This window comes from Falco naumanni, chromosome 3, assembly GCF_017639655.2.
Source record: "Falco naumanni isolate bFalNau1 chromosome 3, bFalNau1.pat, whole genome shotgun sequence".
Lineage (NCBI taxonomy): Eukaryota > Metazoa > Chordata > Aves > Falconiformes > Falconidae > Falco > Falco naumanni.
In genome coordinates, this window is record NC_054056.1 from 2790529 (window position 1) to 2806564 (window position 16036).

A 16036-nucleotide genomic window follows, 5' to 3' on the forward strand; every position below is an offset into this window, starting at 1 on the left:
TTAATGAAGCCTGTTCCTGCTGATGTTTTCCCAGGGGAATATTGCGTCTCTGCTAGCTGGATGCTTAGTAGAGTGCTCAGAGATGGTGGGCAGCAGTGGGGCAATGGTGGGGCTTTGGCATTTTCTGGCAAAAGAAGCAAAGGTCTGGACGGGGCCTCAAGGGCCAAGTGAGCACCAGAAGGACATGGTAAACCCGGCCCAATGCAGCAGCGCAGGGCAAGCTGCTCGTGGGCTGTGCACCGCACTGTGCACCACCCTCCTCATGCCTACGGCAGGCCAGCTGGCCTTGTCACAGCTGCGCAGGGTGGGCAGGGGCAGCAGGGACACCCCGGAGGACCACAGCCTGGCCAGAAACAGGCATCTTCACCCGCTGGGGTGTAGCAGCACGGGCCCTGCTGCAGACTGTGTTTGTTGGCAACGAATAAACCAGACCGCAGTGTTTACGTAACTCGGCTTAATTTGTTCCCTGCAAGTCGCCATGTCCCGCTCTGCCACCAGTGCTGTGACACAGCGGGCAGCAGCACGCAGGCAGTGATCTGCCGCCGATCCCTTCTACGGCTCATTTTGGGCTGTGCCACAGCACTGGCAGTGCCTCCCTCCGTCCTGCTCAGGTGCCATCTTCTCTGGGCGAAGCATGAGAAGTTCAGCGTTCCGTCTGACCCCAAGGCTCCATCTCGATGCATCCTGGAGAGCGAAATCTGTTGGCCTGATCCTCGTGCCAGCCCCCAGCTTCAGTGCCATCGCCACGTCTGATGGACAGACGGACCCTGTAGGGAGGCTGGTACCCAGCGCATCCCTGCTGGTGCCGCTGCCAGTGCCAGTGCTGGTGCCGGTGCCACTGCCGCCCAGGGTCTGTCTGGCCCCAGCTCTGGGGCTGGGAAGCTCTGGCAGCCCCTGCTCTCTCATAAAGCCCCCAAGGCTGCAGGGCCAGGGATGAGAGCACAGTGGAGCAATGCGCTCGCAGTGTCCCAAGCACAGAGGCCGCAGGGCAATCTCTTCAGGCAGCTGTAGGAATGGCACTCAGCCACGGGGGTTTTATGCTGTTAAATATTTTTAAGTGAATTCTATTAAACGCCAGGAGGCATAGAGATTAATAAGGCAATGAAAATGCTTTTTGTGAGATTTAGGTGCTCTGGGGTGACGGCAGTTGGTGGGCTGGATAAATAGCGGTTTGTGACTGTAAATACAAGCTCCCAGGGTAAGTGGTATGTAAATTGGTAGTGCTGTACGTCTCCGGGGACAAACAGGCTCAGGGAGCCAGACTGCTTTCACTATGGCTGTTTCTGGGCAAAGTTAAATTAAGTGAAGATATAATGCGGCTTTGCAGGAGAAGCAGAATTCATTACAGCAGTTCATGTGAGGAACAGCAACAGAGTCATTCCGTCTCCACCATTTCATCACCAGCAATCCTGAAGGAACTATTTTCTCCTCGTGCTGTCTGTACACGTGTGTGTATCACCCAAGGCAAGGGGGTCTCACGTGTCGGGCGCGTCGCACGCTGTCACACTGCTGCTGCGAGGCAGATGCTCCTGCACAGCCAGCCTCCAGCCCAGCCAGCTGCTGTGGGCCAGGCTCACACCTTCCTTTGCAAGGCTCTCCTTTGCGCATTTGCATGTTCCCACCTGAAAAAAACAAAGGGCCTCTTGTGGTAGTAAAGATGCCACCAAATCCTTGCTGGCTGAAGCATAAAACCATCACACCCGTGTAGCAGACACCCTGTCCAAGTTTGCAGCATGTTGGAGTCTGGTAATGGTTTTGGGGAACCCCTGCATGCTGCGGTGTGGTGGGTGTCCAGATGGGAGCTGAACTAGCAGGAGACATGGCAGAGGCGCTCGTCTTGCTTGTCTCACAGATGTGCCCAAATTCTTTCCACCCATTGCACCGGCAATCAAAGTGCTTGTGTTAGTGGGGCAGCTGGCTGTGCTGAGCTGAGCTAGGCAGAAAGACGTTTGCAGTCAGCTCTGCAACATCTTTGATTTCCTAATCATGATTAAGTGCATAGTAGGGTTTACAGTGCCTGCAGCTGGGGCAGGTTCTGGTTTCCACCTAAATTATTTTATAAGGAAGCTCTATTGTGACTTTAACGTTTGCCCACAGAAGGATAAAAGTTTCCCTGAGTCTGTTAAAATTATTGTTAACAGAGTATTGTCTTGCCTAATCAGAGCAGGGTGGCTCTCGGCAGCCCGTGTGCTGTCTCTCAGCACAAAGCAGAGTGATATATAAATCCCTGCTTTGACTTGCGGGGAAATGCAATGTGTCAGGTATCACATCACACTGCATCAAAATGTGATGTGGCATAATGAATCAAGCTCCCCAAAATAAAACTTTCTTCTAGAAATAAACTTGTCACTGTCAATTTAAACTCTTGCCAAAGAATCATGATTTGATGCAAGTTACTTTTGCCAGCAATTTATGAAAGTGGGTGGTTTTAATTACTACTTATAACACGAGTAAGAGCCTAAAGAAAAGAGGAAGGTGTCTCTACCCAAATACGCGCTGGCTGTACAACAGAAATCCCAGATCCCGGATGTGGCTCCAGCGTAGCAGAGCTTGAGAGTGAGCGAGCAAAACACAATCCGCTTTGAGCAATCAAAGAAAAGGCAGATTGTCTCCATCCCCACTTACCCAAGCACTCGGGGGCCGATGGCAGCTGCTGTCAGTGGGGAGGCTCTGATCAGGTCTGCCAGAGCATCGTCCCCTGGCCATGGGCTCCACGATGGGGACCAGCAGCGTGGCTGCACACCCACCCACAGCAAGTGGTGCTGAGGCTGGGGAGACACCGGGCACTCTCCTGGGTGGCAGGATCAGGAGGTGGGAGCAGATGGCCCTTCCCATCCCTGCTCGCTGCCTTGTGCTGGGATCCAGCGCAAGGGGAGCCGGAGGTGCCTGCTGGCAGCAGCACCCAAGGACCAGCCCCGGGAGCCAGCCATCCCCCCAAAATGGGCTGGGGGTCCGTGCAGGCAGAGAGGTGCAGGCAGGGATGGCCCATGGGCAACCCCAGGCTGCCGGAAGGGATCCTGCTGCCAGCAACCTGCCTATGGGTGAATTGAAATGGGAATTTTTATTTTCAAAATATATTGGTCTAGAGCTTTGAATTATTCAGCTGTTTACACTAGTCACACTGCAATGGAAACATGCATTTCCCCCAGTACCGCCTTCGTTCACGCAGCCTTGATTGTGGGTAAGTGTGGAGAGGCTTGGTGCCCTGGTGGCATTCCCACACGGTGCTCCACGGGCAAGGGAATGGGCGCAGGGAAAAGTGTACCCTGATGTAGGGCTGCAGTGGCTCTGTGGAGATTTTTAACGCAGCATCAGGAGATGAAAAAAGATAGCAAGATGTATGGTCTGAGATCAAAATTTTGTCAGACTTCCCATGTCAGCGAGGAGCTGGAAATAAAAGGAAATCTGTCAGAGTGTCTGAGAACCTAAAATCCAAGACACAGCAAGAGGCCACGGTTATTGATGGTGAAATCTCTGAGATTTGGCTCCTATGCATCAATGTCTAACTGCACTGAAAGATTCTGTGTGTTCCTCTGATTTAGTCTTTAAGGAAGAAAAAAGCTGTTTAAAATTCAGCAGCCCAAGGTATTTTAAGTGGTTATTTAGAGACAAAAACTTACAAAATTCTGCAAGGAGGGAAGGAATCCTATCTTGTCAAGAGGCTTCAAGAAAGATTTCGGTCTCCCAGCCTCGGGAAGGGCATTTGTCTGGGAAAAGCCTGGACCTGTCTAGCACAGGCACTAATCACAGCGGTTCCCTACGCACAGGCCACCCTGTCATCGCTGCGGGATGAGGGGGTGACACTCTCCTGGGCTGTTTTGCTGCAAAGACTGCAAAAACTCTTGCCATCAGCACGGTGCTGGGTGGGCAGGCGTGCGATCGGCCCCTGCCCTGTGACCACCCATGGGCAAGTGCTTGCACCAGCCCAGGGCCGGTGGGACCCACCGAGCCACCCAGCCCGGCTTTAGCTTTGCCAGTGGGACCCACCCAGCCTGACCCCCAGCGGGTGCTGGAGCAGCTCAGCCCCCAGCCCCCCGAACCACCTCCTGCCCTCTGACTCAAGCCACAGGCCTCCAGCAAAGCTGCTCCCCGTGTGGGTGGGCATGGAGCATGCGCCAGCCGTGCCCCCCCTGGCTCTCGCCCAGAGCCACCGTCCTCCCGGCAGCCCCAGCTGTCCCAGAGCCGGGCAGGCTCTGCCGGGACGTGCTGAAACGCGGGTGGGATTGGAGCGAGGCGGCAGCCACCAAGGGCTGGGGGGAACGGTGGTGGCTTGGGCTCCGGTATCGATTTGAGGGATGTTTCAAACAGATCATTTATTTTCATTAGACTTCTGCCGATGTCTTCATATCAGTGTCCCCTACGTAGGTCGACATCTGTCCTCAGGAATGCTTTAATTGCATTTTCTTCACTTTACGCAGCTCTTAGCTAATGCATTCTGGCTTCATTAGATTAGACACCTATTGTCCTGAGGATGTTGTCATGTTTTCAAATGGCTTCAATCAGCACCTCCCAGGCACTGGCTATTTTGGGATATAATAAAACCTAAACCTCATTCAGGCTGGGTGAGTAATGGAGGTGCATTTCCCACCCCCATCCAGCCTGGCTTTAAATTTGACTCGCTGACATCCCCCTGGATGCTGGCAGAACACAATTAAACCTCTTGTCTTGCAGGCATCGTCCGCATGGTTATACACTGCTCAGGAGGAAGAGCTCTGCAACAGGAACCGGGTTTCTAATGATCTTGTCATTGTGAACAGCACAGAGAGATTAAATGAAAGACTGAGGGAACAGTCAAGATCAAAACTCAGATTTCCAGACGTCCGGAGCACGGCAGGTTGCAGACTCGCGGTGCCCTGTCTCCTCGGAGCCAAGCTGGCACAGCAGCTCGGGGTACACGTACGTGTGCACGTGCCCTCCTAACAAAAGAGGATGAAATACGGAGGGACAGAACTGGAGCCACCCATCCCTAGCAGCGCTGGTGGGTCCTTTCCTTGGCAGCTGCAGGCAAAGGCCTTTCTTAGACCTTCTCCTACAGCATCTCTTTCTGCTCAGGGGAGCTCCCGCATCCTTTATCAGCGCTTCCGGCCGCTGGTGTCCTCATGGCACAGCTCCACAGCGGTCACAGACCCTGGCGACGGAAGGGACTAGCCGGACCCCAGGCTGGGGCAGGGACGTGTGGAAACAGCAGCAGCACTGTGCTCCGCTCCATGGTGGGGAGGGTCCCCACGCTGTGTGGGACCAGGAGGGTCCCCGTGCTGTGGGGCTGGCTTGGCACGCAGGTCCCCAGCGCACAGGCGGGGGCTGCCCCGGACGCTCCCTGCCAGAGGAAGGATCGCCTCAGCTCTGTCTTCTTATCTCGAGCTACCACAATAACCGCATCTATCCTTTTCACCCCACAGGCGGTATTTTGACTTCTGGAATTCATCTTACCTAGCAAGGGACTCTAAATATATCCCAGACAATTTCCTCTCCTCATTTTTAATAATCTCTTTCAGCCTTAAATTCGTTTTTGAAAATATGTATTGGGATGATAGGCTTTTTATCACAGCTGATAGACAATATTCATCATACCCGTGTCCTAATCCTCACAACACATGCACATTCATTACAGTAGCCCTGCATCAATTTTAACAGCACTTAATTCATTACAACTCCATTACTGCCTGTGCATGCTCCCCACAGCAACTTTGCCAGTGATTTGTCACCTGGGTCCCCGCGGGCAGCTCCAGTCCCCACGCCGTGGAGCTGTGGTCACTGGGATGGAACGGCTCCATCCAGAGCGCGGCAGGCGGAGGGTGCTGCCCTGGCCCCACACACCAGCAGGGCTCATGCCGGGAACCTCGGGGAGGTGGCAGGTGGAAGAGCAGAAGTAAAAAAAAACCCTTTTCCTGCCCAGGAGCCCCTTCTCCACTCGCTGGGCTGTGAGCATAGGGGTGGGCACAGCCCCTGTGGGCACAGCAAGGCCGAGGTGATGTGCTGGGCTGTGAGGCACGTCCTCCTGTCCCCGAGCAGCGGTGGGACCAAGCCGGGAGCAGTGGAGGCAGCACCACGCAGGGACCGGTGGTGCCTCTGTGCCCCCAGGGACCTCAGGTCCTGGGGGGAGGAACCTGCTGGCAGAGCCTATTGCTGCAGCAGCTCCTCTAGAAGAATGACTCCAGCAAAATCCCAGTTTTCAAGAAACGTCTCTGTAAGCAGAGACCTATATATCATGGCAGATGAGGAGACATGATGCCCGCTTTGGTCCAGAGCCAAGAGTGAGAAGAGGAAGCAACATGATCTGGAGATTGGTGACAAAGAGGAAAATCGCTGAAGCCTGAGAAGCTCAGCAAGCCGCATTACAATGAGTGTTACAGGGATGGAGAAGCTGCAACATCCATCGTGTCCCAGGAGCACAGAGTTGTCTACTCAGCAAAATATAAATCTCATCAGGCTAGCTGTGCAAGACCAAGGACGTGGTGACACGTCGCCTCGGTCCCCATGTCAGCTTGTCTCATTCTGCACCATGCCCTTGCCATTAGCCGGTGCGTGGAAGAGTAAAGGCAGTATTTACGCTTCTCAGCCCATGGGCCGGGAGGTTTATGGCACCGTAAAACGGCTGGGCTCTCAACAAACACCGCTGAGCAATTCTGCATGGCCCTCTGGTTTCCAAAGCAGCTTTACGATTCCCTTTTAATGTGACTGATTCCCTTTGACTGCACTGGCTGATTAAAAGTATCACTGGGATGGTGACTGTTCCCTCTTGCTTGGGGCTCAGTGGTGCCGGGCCCCCCCATGGAGCAGGGGAGGTGGGGAGCAGTGTCCCCCACACCCCCCTTTCCACCGTGGGCAGCTGGACTGGGAGCGTTCTCCTCCTGCCAGTCTTCCAGGCAGGAATTAGTCCAGAATCGATTAGAGCTGCTCTGCCCGGGAAGGAAACACCCTGCGATGCTGCTGATACCGTACACGTGGCCAGAAGAGTGTTGCCATCGAATGCCCACAGAGAAAGATTCATTAGAAATCTTTGGAGCCAAAAGGCAATTATGACTGTAGCGAATAATTTCAGCCTCCAAACAGGACAAGAATATTGTCAGCGCAGGAAGATCTTGGGAAGCAGGAAAAGCACCACAGCGACTCTGTATTTAAAATAGTATTTCTACTTTTAACCAAAAGCAAATTGTTGCTTTTAAGGACAGTAACAGATACGAAGAGCAGAAGTGGTCTGACTGCAGTATCAGGGTTTAGCTAGAAAAAGAAGTGAGAAGGTAATGCCAGGTCATTAACAGATATAGATAGAGAAGAAAAGCTTAGCAGAGACCTTCCTTGCCATCTGCAAGCCCCTGCCTGGATCAATTAGTTAATGAGTCCTCAGCCCATCCTGGTCATGCCTGTACAGTGCTGCTGAGCCCCTGCCTGCACAGCCCCAGACGGGGGGAGCGCATCCCTTGGCTGTGGGGTGCATTTTTGGAGCTGCCGGGTCCCACCAGTGCTGCTCTCACCCAGTGGTGCTGGCACAGCCACAGCCCCCCTCCCGGTGTGTCCCCTCTGGACCAAGCAGACATGCTCTGGCAGAGTCTTTGGGCTCCCTGGGGTGCCCCATCCTGCATCCCAGCCCCTTCCCCCTCGCAGAGGGGGTGGCTGCCCTTGGCTGGGTCATTCACAGCTGGTGCGGGCAGCAGGGCAGGAGCAGGGGTCTCCAGTGGGGACATTAACAGCTTCGTTAGGATGGGATGTGTCCAGGGTGTTTCAACATAATTAATTGGGAGGGAGTGACACGTGAAGGGGGTGTCTGCAGAGGCGCTTTGCTGGGGGGGGCAAGGGACCACCATGAGTGCTCACCCTCTGAAAACACTCATGTTGTGCCGTCCCTGCACTCCTGCCCACGCTGCCTGCTGCCGCCCTTCCCCGGGCTCCGGCGCTCTGCACGGACAAACTTCCTACAGCAAAGCTTAGATAAGGCAGGGAGCACTGTGGGGAACAGATGGCGAGCGCCAGATGGATAAGGTGTCTGAGGAGGGAGATGTTACGACACGGAGTGAGCCACAGGCTCCAATGATCCCGCTCCAAACGATCGGTAAATGAACTTGGGCTATTAGCATCAAACTTTGTCTCCAAAGTTTCCTCCCTTTGCCATTTGGCCTCCACATTTCTAGGTGAGCTGGATATTTGATGAGAAAATGAACCTTCAATTAATTTGCAGTGAGATGCCTGGTTCCTCAAACAAGCTGAAAAGCACCAGAGGAGTTATCTGCCAAAAATAATGGGATTACTGTTGGTCAGCAAAGTCCCAAAGGGCAAGGGAAACCGGTTCTCTCTTGCAAGGGCTTTTATTTACAGTGAGCAAATTATTATTTTAAATTGTTATTATTACATTAAAATTATTATTATTACATTTATTATAGTGGATGGAGCCTTGACACTGTTTAGTCTTGTGCTGGCACAGGCTTGGGATGAATCCTTCCAAGGGATGCTCCCCACTTCTGCAGAAGTGAGGTGGTGCCACAGGCTGGGACCCCCGGCTCTGACCCTCCCCACGGCAGCTTTCCCTGGTGCTCAGTGAGAGCATCTCCAGCCACGAGTCTCCTCCTGCCTCCTCCTTCGGGCCACCTGCTCTTAAATCTGCCTGCAGCAGGGTGCCACCGGCTCCTCTGCCAGTCCAGCATGGAGCAATGCCGGAGGGGCCCCCAGCAGCCCCCCGACGTGCACCCCACGCAGGGCTCCGGCACCCGCTAACCGGGCCCTGGCATGGGAACTATTTGGGTGCTTAGTCTGAACTAGCTGGATATTCATGAATGAACTAATTGGGCACTCATGCATAAATTAATCCAGTGCTCATGCGTGAGCGCTGCAGACCCTGTAATTTATGCTCAGCACCACCCAGCCTCCCCTCCGCTGCCTGCACTGCCTCAGAGGGCTGAGCCATGCCGGCCCCGGAGGGGATGCGCTCCTGTCATCCTGGAGGTTTACATCTGTCAAGGCTCTGCTGAAATATAATGCACAGAAAGGCCTTGCTGCCGCCCCGGTCCCTTGGGATGCCTCTGATGCCTGGCAGCTCCGACACAGTCTCTGAGCAGATCTGCTCCCTGCACGCTGCTCGCACCGCTGCAGGGGCGACTTCACTTGCACTGTTTGCTGTGAAGTGCAAAGCTGTTGCCTTCCAGGTCCCTGCCCCTTTCTGTCTGGCGGGGTAACAGCACCTCTGCTTGGATCTGCAAAGGCTGCTTGGAGCGGGCAGGACGCGGAGCTGGCAGCTCTTGGCGAGTGGTTTCTTTGTCTGGCAGGTTCCTACGGAGCTGCATCTCCCATCATCTTTGTGTGCGGTAATGGAGCAACAGAAAGCAAGCAGGAGCTTTGTGAGCATGCACGGGCCGAGTGCTCAGCGCTGCCCTGGCCAAGCGTCCCTCCTGGGCCACACGCTCCAGACAGAAGGCATTTTCAATTGCAGTTTCCATCTGGCACTGATTACTGTCCAATTTCTTGTACCTTCATTTGCAGTCAGCAGAGGCGGGCTGACTGACATTGAGGGAGAACAACTCCTCAGATCCCATCAATCAAGTGCCATCAGGATCCAGCTTCCCAGGCTCCCAGGCCACAAGGTCACCCTCGGTGGGAAAGCAGCTTTCCATCTGAAGCAGAGCCCTCCTCGTGCTCCTCGCACACCGCAGCCCCGGCGGGCAGGGAGGGAGACCCATCTGCACACTGCCGTTACTCACCGGCCCCCTCCGTCCTGCCTCCAGCCTCTCAGACCATTTCAGGAAGACGTGGGAAGAAAATTCACAACTTTTTTTTAATTATTATTTATTTACGAAACAGTGAGACAACACACTGGAACATCTGACAGCGCCAGAGGCAGAGCTTTCCCCAGGGCACCATGTTTGGATCCCCACTCCTCACAGCTGCATCAGCTGATGGGAGGCACCGCTCCCTGTGTGTTGGGGGGGGGGGGGGGCAGGCCCTCTCCCCAGCAGTGCCAGGCAGGCACACACATCCCCGGTGTCCCCCCACAAGCAGCAGGGTGCCTGTCAGGCTCAGCAAAAGCCATCAGCCCCATGCAAGGCATGGAGATACGCAGCAAGCGCTCAAGGGATGATGCTGGCCTGGCACCGAGAGGGGAGCATGAGCCTTTCCCTCAGGCTCCTGGCATTTGGCAGAAGCTTTTCCTTTGGGAAAGCCACAAGCGGTTAGAGGAAGGGGCTGCTCTGCTCGGAGGCTGCATGCTGACTCAGCCTCTCCATGGGGGGCTTTCCCCCACTGCAGCTACGTGGGGGGAACAGCCGGAGCTGCTGCCCCTGCTACGAGGTATGAACTCAGCCCATGGCTTGTTCAGCTGGGATTTAAAGCCTGACTGGTCCCTGCTGCATGAATTGCTGTGGGGAGGGGGGTACACAGCTCCTCCCACACCTCTGGGGCACCAAGGAGCTGGACCCACCCCCCCCACTGGGAGCAGGAGCTCAGGGGCTGTCCTGTTCCACACCTGCCTGATGACAGCCCTTCCTGCAGATCGCGGCTGCTCCGAGCCCTGGCACCTGGGAAACACGAACAGCCAGCGATACGCATCCAGCCTTCGCTGCCTGTGGGGACAAGCCAAAGCCACCCGACAGCGGGGAGAGGCACAAACGGGGTCACCCAAGGCAGCTCTTCCCTCCTGGTTTGCATGCTCAGGATGGCTGAACTGAGCGATGCCTCCGTCGCTAATGCATGCTGCAGCAATGGAAAAAACCCACTTACTGCTCACAGAAGGTATCATTTGCAGATGCTCATCACACCAAATCACTCCGCAATTAGCGTTCTTCACAAAGGTGAACTGAGGCCCTTTGCAGAGGAGGTTTAGAAAGACAGTGCAGCAGATATGTTTCCTGAAGGAAACCAAAGAAACAATCTCCCAAGTTGGATTTCATCTCCGTAACAGCTTACGCACAGACAGGCTGTGCTGTCACCGCCTGCTGGGAGCCAGTCCCACCGTGGGGACCACTGGCCAAGCACCACGCAAGCTAGGTGCTGGGGCAAGCACCAGCAGGATGGTGGGTGCCAGAGCTACATTGGGCTGCAGCGATGCAAGCAAGATGTCAGACACCCAGCTCATGCTGCCTGCTCACCTGCAGGACCCGCTGAGCCAGTGGCAGGTCCTGGCTCCTGCCTCTCACCCTTCCACCAGCCTCTGCCTGCCTGTCCTCCCGGGAGGAGCAGTGCTCAGGGATGGGCTGGTGCCTACACGAGGCGCCTGCCCCTGCAGCTGAGCCCCCCCCCAACACTCCCTGCGTGCCTCAGCCCCAGAGCCACACTGCCTGTAATCTGCAAAAGCGGCCAGGAGAAGCTGCAATTAGTGCTCAACCCCCCAGTGCTATTTTTATGAGTGATGCAAGACAAGGATAAATTGTCCTTTTCCACTGGCTTTGTTCTTTGACACCAAGGATAGACAGCTTCTTTGCCCCCCATCCCCTCAATCTGGGGTCCCAGCACTGCTTGGGGCTCCTGAGCTGACACCCAGGGAGGGGTCACAACAGCAGCTGAGACCTTATTAACATTTCCAGTTACTGCCTCACAGCAAATGAATTAATTTCATATTGTCTATGAAACATGTTGTCTTCCCTGCTCAGCGTAGCCCTGAACTGTGCAAAATCAGCAGGGTTTGTACTTTATAAAGAAGATTGACCCATAACTAGAAGCTATTGATTTTTCCCTTGAAAGCTGTGCTCAGCCCGTTGCTGCAGGGCTGCACGACCCCAGCAGAACAGCAGACAACAGGCAGTGGTAGAGCATCGGATTGCAAGAGCATATTTTCTCTTAATGAAAATAATCGTGGCTGCAGATTGAGGTGCTCTCTCAGGGAGCAATTCAGCAGCAGTGGCCGTTGCTCTGGAGGTACTGAGAGCAGAGCCTGCAGGCTTTCATCCCTTAAACACCCCTCCCCTGAGCACCCTCTTCACATGTGCAGGAGCATAATTGCACCCACAGTGACTCAGTGAGCACGTCCAGGGCTGTGCCCCTCGCTGAGACCCCAGACAGAAGCCTGAGCCCAACAGCATCCTCCCCTGGGAGCAGGCATCGGGCAAAAGGAATCGCTCCCATCCCTTCACCCTCTCCCACTGTGACTTCTGGCTCCAGAGGCACTTGCTGGCTCCTTCAGAGGCACAGACAGCTCCCCCGGACGGGTCCTGGCGCTGGGGGCACTGACGCTGCCCTGGCAGCGCTCCTCAGCACGGCCAGGCTTAGGGACAGCAACCAAATTTGAGGACATGACTTCCGTATTAACCATCTCACCCTTATTAAGGGAAATTAGAGTAATTGCATTGTAGCAGGCAATAAATCTTTCCCTAAAGAGACAGGGAGGGTGCCTGGGATTTTGGTCACTGTGTGCGATGTTAAAATTGGCGATTCTGTCTAACCCCTATTTTTCAGCATAATAATGCTTTTGGGCAAGAGGAGTGTAGCTCTGTGGCTTACAGGCACTAATTTTCAGAGATAAACAGAGAATTTATTCCCCACTCTCATCAGAGTGAAGGATGAAATTGCTTGGAAGTCCACACCCTGGAAGCTGTTTCCCACCACTGTATTTTAAGAGGACATTTATGCTTTCCCCAGCTCTGATGTGACAACCCAGCAGTGGCACCCTGCAATCCCACAGCGAGGTCCAGCCACATCAGTTTTCATATCGTCTTGCTGTAAATGAGATTCACTGGACAACATGGATCCGATTTGCAGCACAGCTGTGAAAGAAATCCTGCCTTTAAGAAAGCTCCCATCTATGAATAAATCTGATATACTTAATTTTGGTCTCCTGACAGGCTCAAAGTTTCGGTAGTGAGACTGTGAAAGCCAAGAACCCAGCCTGCCTCGTGGGCAGCTCTCATGGAATGAAATAGATGTATGCCCCAGGAAAGGGTGAGCCCGCAGGGCACTGGTGGGGATGGCACCGTGGCCAGAGGGGACCTGGACTCACCCTTCCCTTTCCAGGACTACTCGGGTGATCGGCTTCCCCTCCGTCCTTGGAGGCACCAGACCCTCAGATGCGGGCCACAAAGGCTGACCCGGCTGCTGGCAGGACCCGGAGGGGTGGGCTGTGACCCAACACCATCTGCCCGCAGCCATGTACGAGTAACAGCGGTGGACCAGGACAGCAGGTACCACATGTGGGGCTGACCCTTCCCCCAGGGCCCTCACCATTGCGCAGTGCCACTTCCCAGGAACTTGCCTGTATCCTCAAATTTCCTACCCAGAAGCTAAGCTACAGCCCCTCCAGCTCCTTCTCCAAGACTGAATCTTGCCAAAGCATCCTCCTCCCTGCTCACCCAGAGGGCACCCATCCTGCCTCTGAGCATACACGCATGTGGGAAGCTGAGCAAGCATCGCAGCAAGGCTCTTCTCCCACCGCACACCTCCAGGATTCACTCCGAGTCCTGCAGCACCATCAATTAGAGGAACACAAGCTGCAGCTAAATCCACAGCAAATTTGTTTCCTAGAATCCCCACCAGCGGCACGTGGTATGGGATCAGATGAAAGGTCCCACAGGGAACATTGCGTTACAGCAGATGGTGATGGGCAGAGCCTGGCTGCCCGAAGCAGCACGGACATCGTTAAGACATCGTTAAACACTGCGCAGCGCGGCTTCCCTGCGGCGAGACACCAGCCTGGAAAACCCACCGCCACTCACGTCTTCTAATTAATACATTATACCTAATTGAGTGCCCAACTGCTAAATGATGTCAGTCAGGTTAATTGTTAAATCTTTGTCAGTTAGCAAAAAACCCAACCAAACATAAAACCAGCCACCAAAAAAAAAAAAAAGCCCAAAGAAAGGAGGGGGGAAAAAAGTTAAAGAAGCTTAAGCAGCATTGGCAGGCTGTGCCCCCCGCTGATGACGGGTAATTCAAGCCTTGTAACTCTGCTCGTAGAGCATTCATTCCATCAGCAGTCACAGAGGGAGAGGTTTGATGAGCCACAGGAGGCAGCTGCAGAGCCGAATCCCTGTGCTCACCTCTGCTCCATCCATTATTTCTCTTCCCAGGGGTGGGCTCGCAGTTCTTCAGCACTGAGACCACTCACCTGCGTGCGATGGGAGCCCGACACCATGCCAAGGACCACCACGGGCTAGGCCTCCTCATTGCTGTGCTGCAATCTGCCATCAGCATCACTGACTGCGGCTCTGGAGCAGCACGGTCCCCTTCAGCAGAAGCAGGGTGAAGAGCAAGGCGAGGAACCAGCTGGCCACATCTTGCTATTTGTGGGACAGGCAAGAACAGAGCTGGCAGCAGACCTGGGATCCATGGACTCATCTCCTCAAGGGAGATCTTTTAGCCTCATTAAAAACCGTGCATTGCTCAGCTCTAAGCTACTGGAAGGAAGATGCAAGTTAGAGCAAAGCCAGTGTAATGCCCCTGCTGCAGTCAGTTATGGAAACACATGCTGGGATGGGAGTGGAGATCACCTGTCCCCACCGAGAAAGGCCACCGAAAGCCAAGTCCTTACTGAAGGGAATAGTTTCGTGCATCACAGATGTGACACGAGGAGCTTGAACTTCTCACCAGTCCCCAGACAGCCCCCTCCGATTCACTGAGATGTGGGAACTCGCATTGAAAATTCAGTTTGTGCACACCGACTAGAACAATTTGTCCTATTAAGCAAATAACATCTTTTTTGAAAATACTTTCTTCCTGTTATTTCCCTGACCCCTGAGACTTATCTGTGTTTTCAATATGACTCACAAGTTCCACAGATGGATGAATTTTTGGTGTGCTGAACGAATAGCTTTACTGCTACCTGCCGACGCTGCAACTGAACGCAGAATTTGGAGCTGCAGCCTGTTCAACAAAACTCACCGAAATGTCAGGGGGTTCCAGATATGCATTTCACCTTTCAATTTGCAGTTCTCCCGATCACTTAGAGATGACTCATTATGTCCTCTGTGCCTCTTTCAGTGATGCTAAGGAATATTTCTCCTTCTTATGCCTTCAGCTGACCTAGGAAACATGGATTTCAGGTGGAATTAGACAGGTCAGCTGGAGGAGTTGCACATGTTGTCCTGCACCTTCAAATCAAAAACTTCTGCATGAAAAAAATTGCCTAGAGGCAGCTCTAATTTGTTCTAAACTATCATCCCTTCTATCAGCAAGCAGGGAATTGTTATCTATTTATTTCTTACAATGTCACTGAATCAGTGACCACCTGCAAGGTGTCCACGATGATAAACACTTGCTTTGTATACGGAGCTATTTCTGGCAATGCTTGATAGTACACATCTATCAATTTGCCTGGAAAAGCCACCTATTAGGATCATTATCTAACACAGTCCCTTCGTGGGAGTTCAATGTCAGCACATCCTGGGGAGGGTACCTCACTGGGTACCTATCCTGCTCATTATTTCTTTGGATTAATAGTTCCACATTTCCATTATGAATTTGGGTTGAACTTTGGAGTTGCCACACCCAGAGCAAAGCTGTAGCACAAACACCCAGACTCCCAAGCATCCTCCCAGCACACAGTGTACTGCTGCACCCACTTGGTGCCAGCAGGAACTCCTGGTTGGATGCTTTTCCCCCTGCAAGACTGTAGTTAGCAAGCACTATAAAAACCCTGGTGAAACACAGACATACCCTGTTACTTGCTGGGAGTGCTAACAGCTCTCCTTCTGCAGCTTTGTCTGTCTCAAGGGAAACTTCTTTTGGAAAAGCTCTGGTTCAGGTCAAGAGTTTTGATCTTAAAAAGACAGGGCTCAGCAATCTTTTAGCAAACCACGACCATTATTCTGCAAACCACCTTTCCTACAAGCAAGCCCCAGCTCTCAGCCCTGGGCAGCATTCATCATGCCTGACGTGACAACCAGGAAATCCACTTTTTCTCATGGAACCAGGCGCAAAACTCAGGGGCCTTAATTCCTTCTGCAGAGCCTCACCTATTAATGAAAACACAGGGCCTTGGAGGTCACACCATTCAGTTCTTGGGAAGAACATATGCAGAAGCGATGTTCTGAGAGGTCCCTCGGTGCCCTCCATTCTTGTCCTTCCAGGCTGGCTCTGGTCAGACAGCCACACAAGTCCTGCTGCGGCAGCTTGGGGACACAAG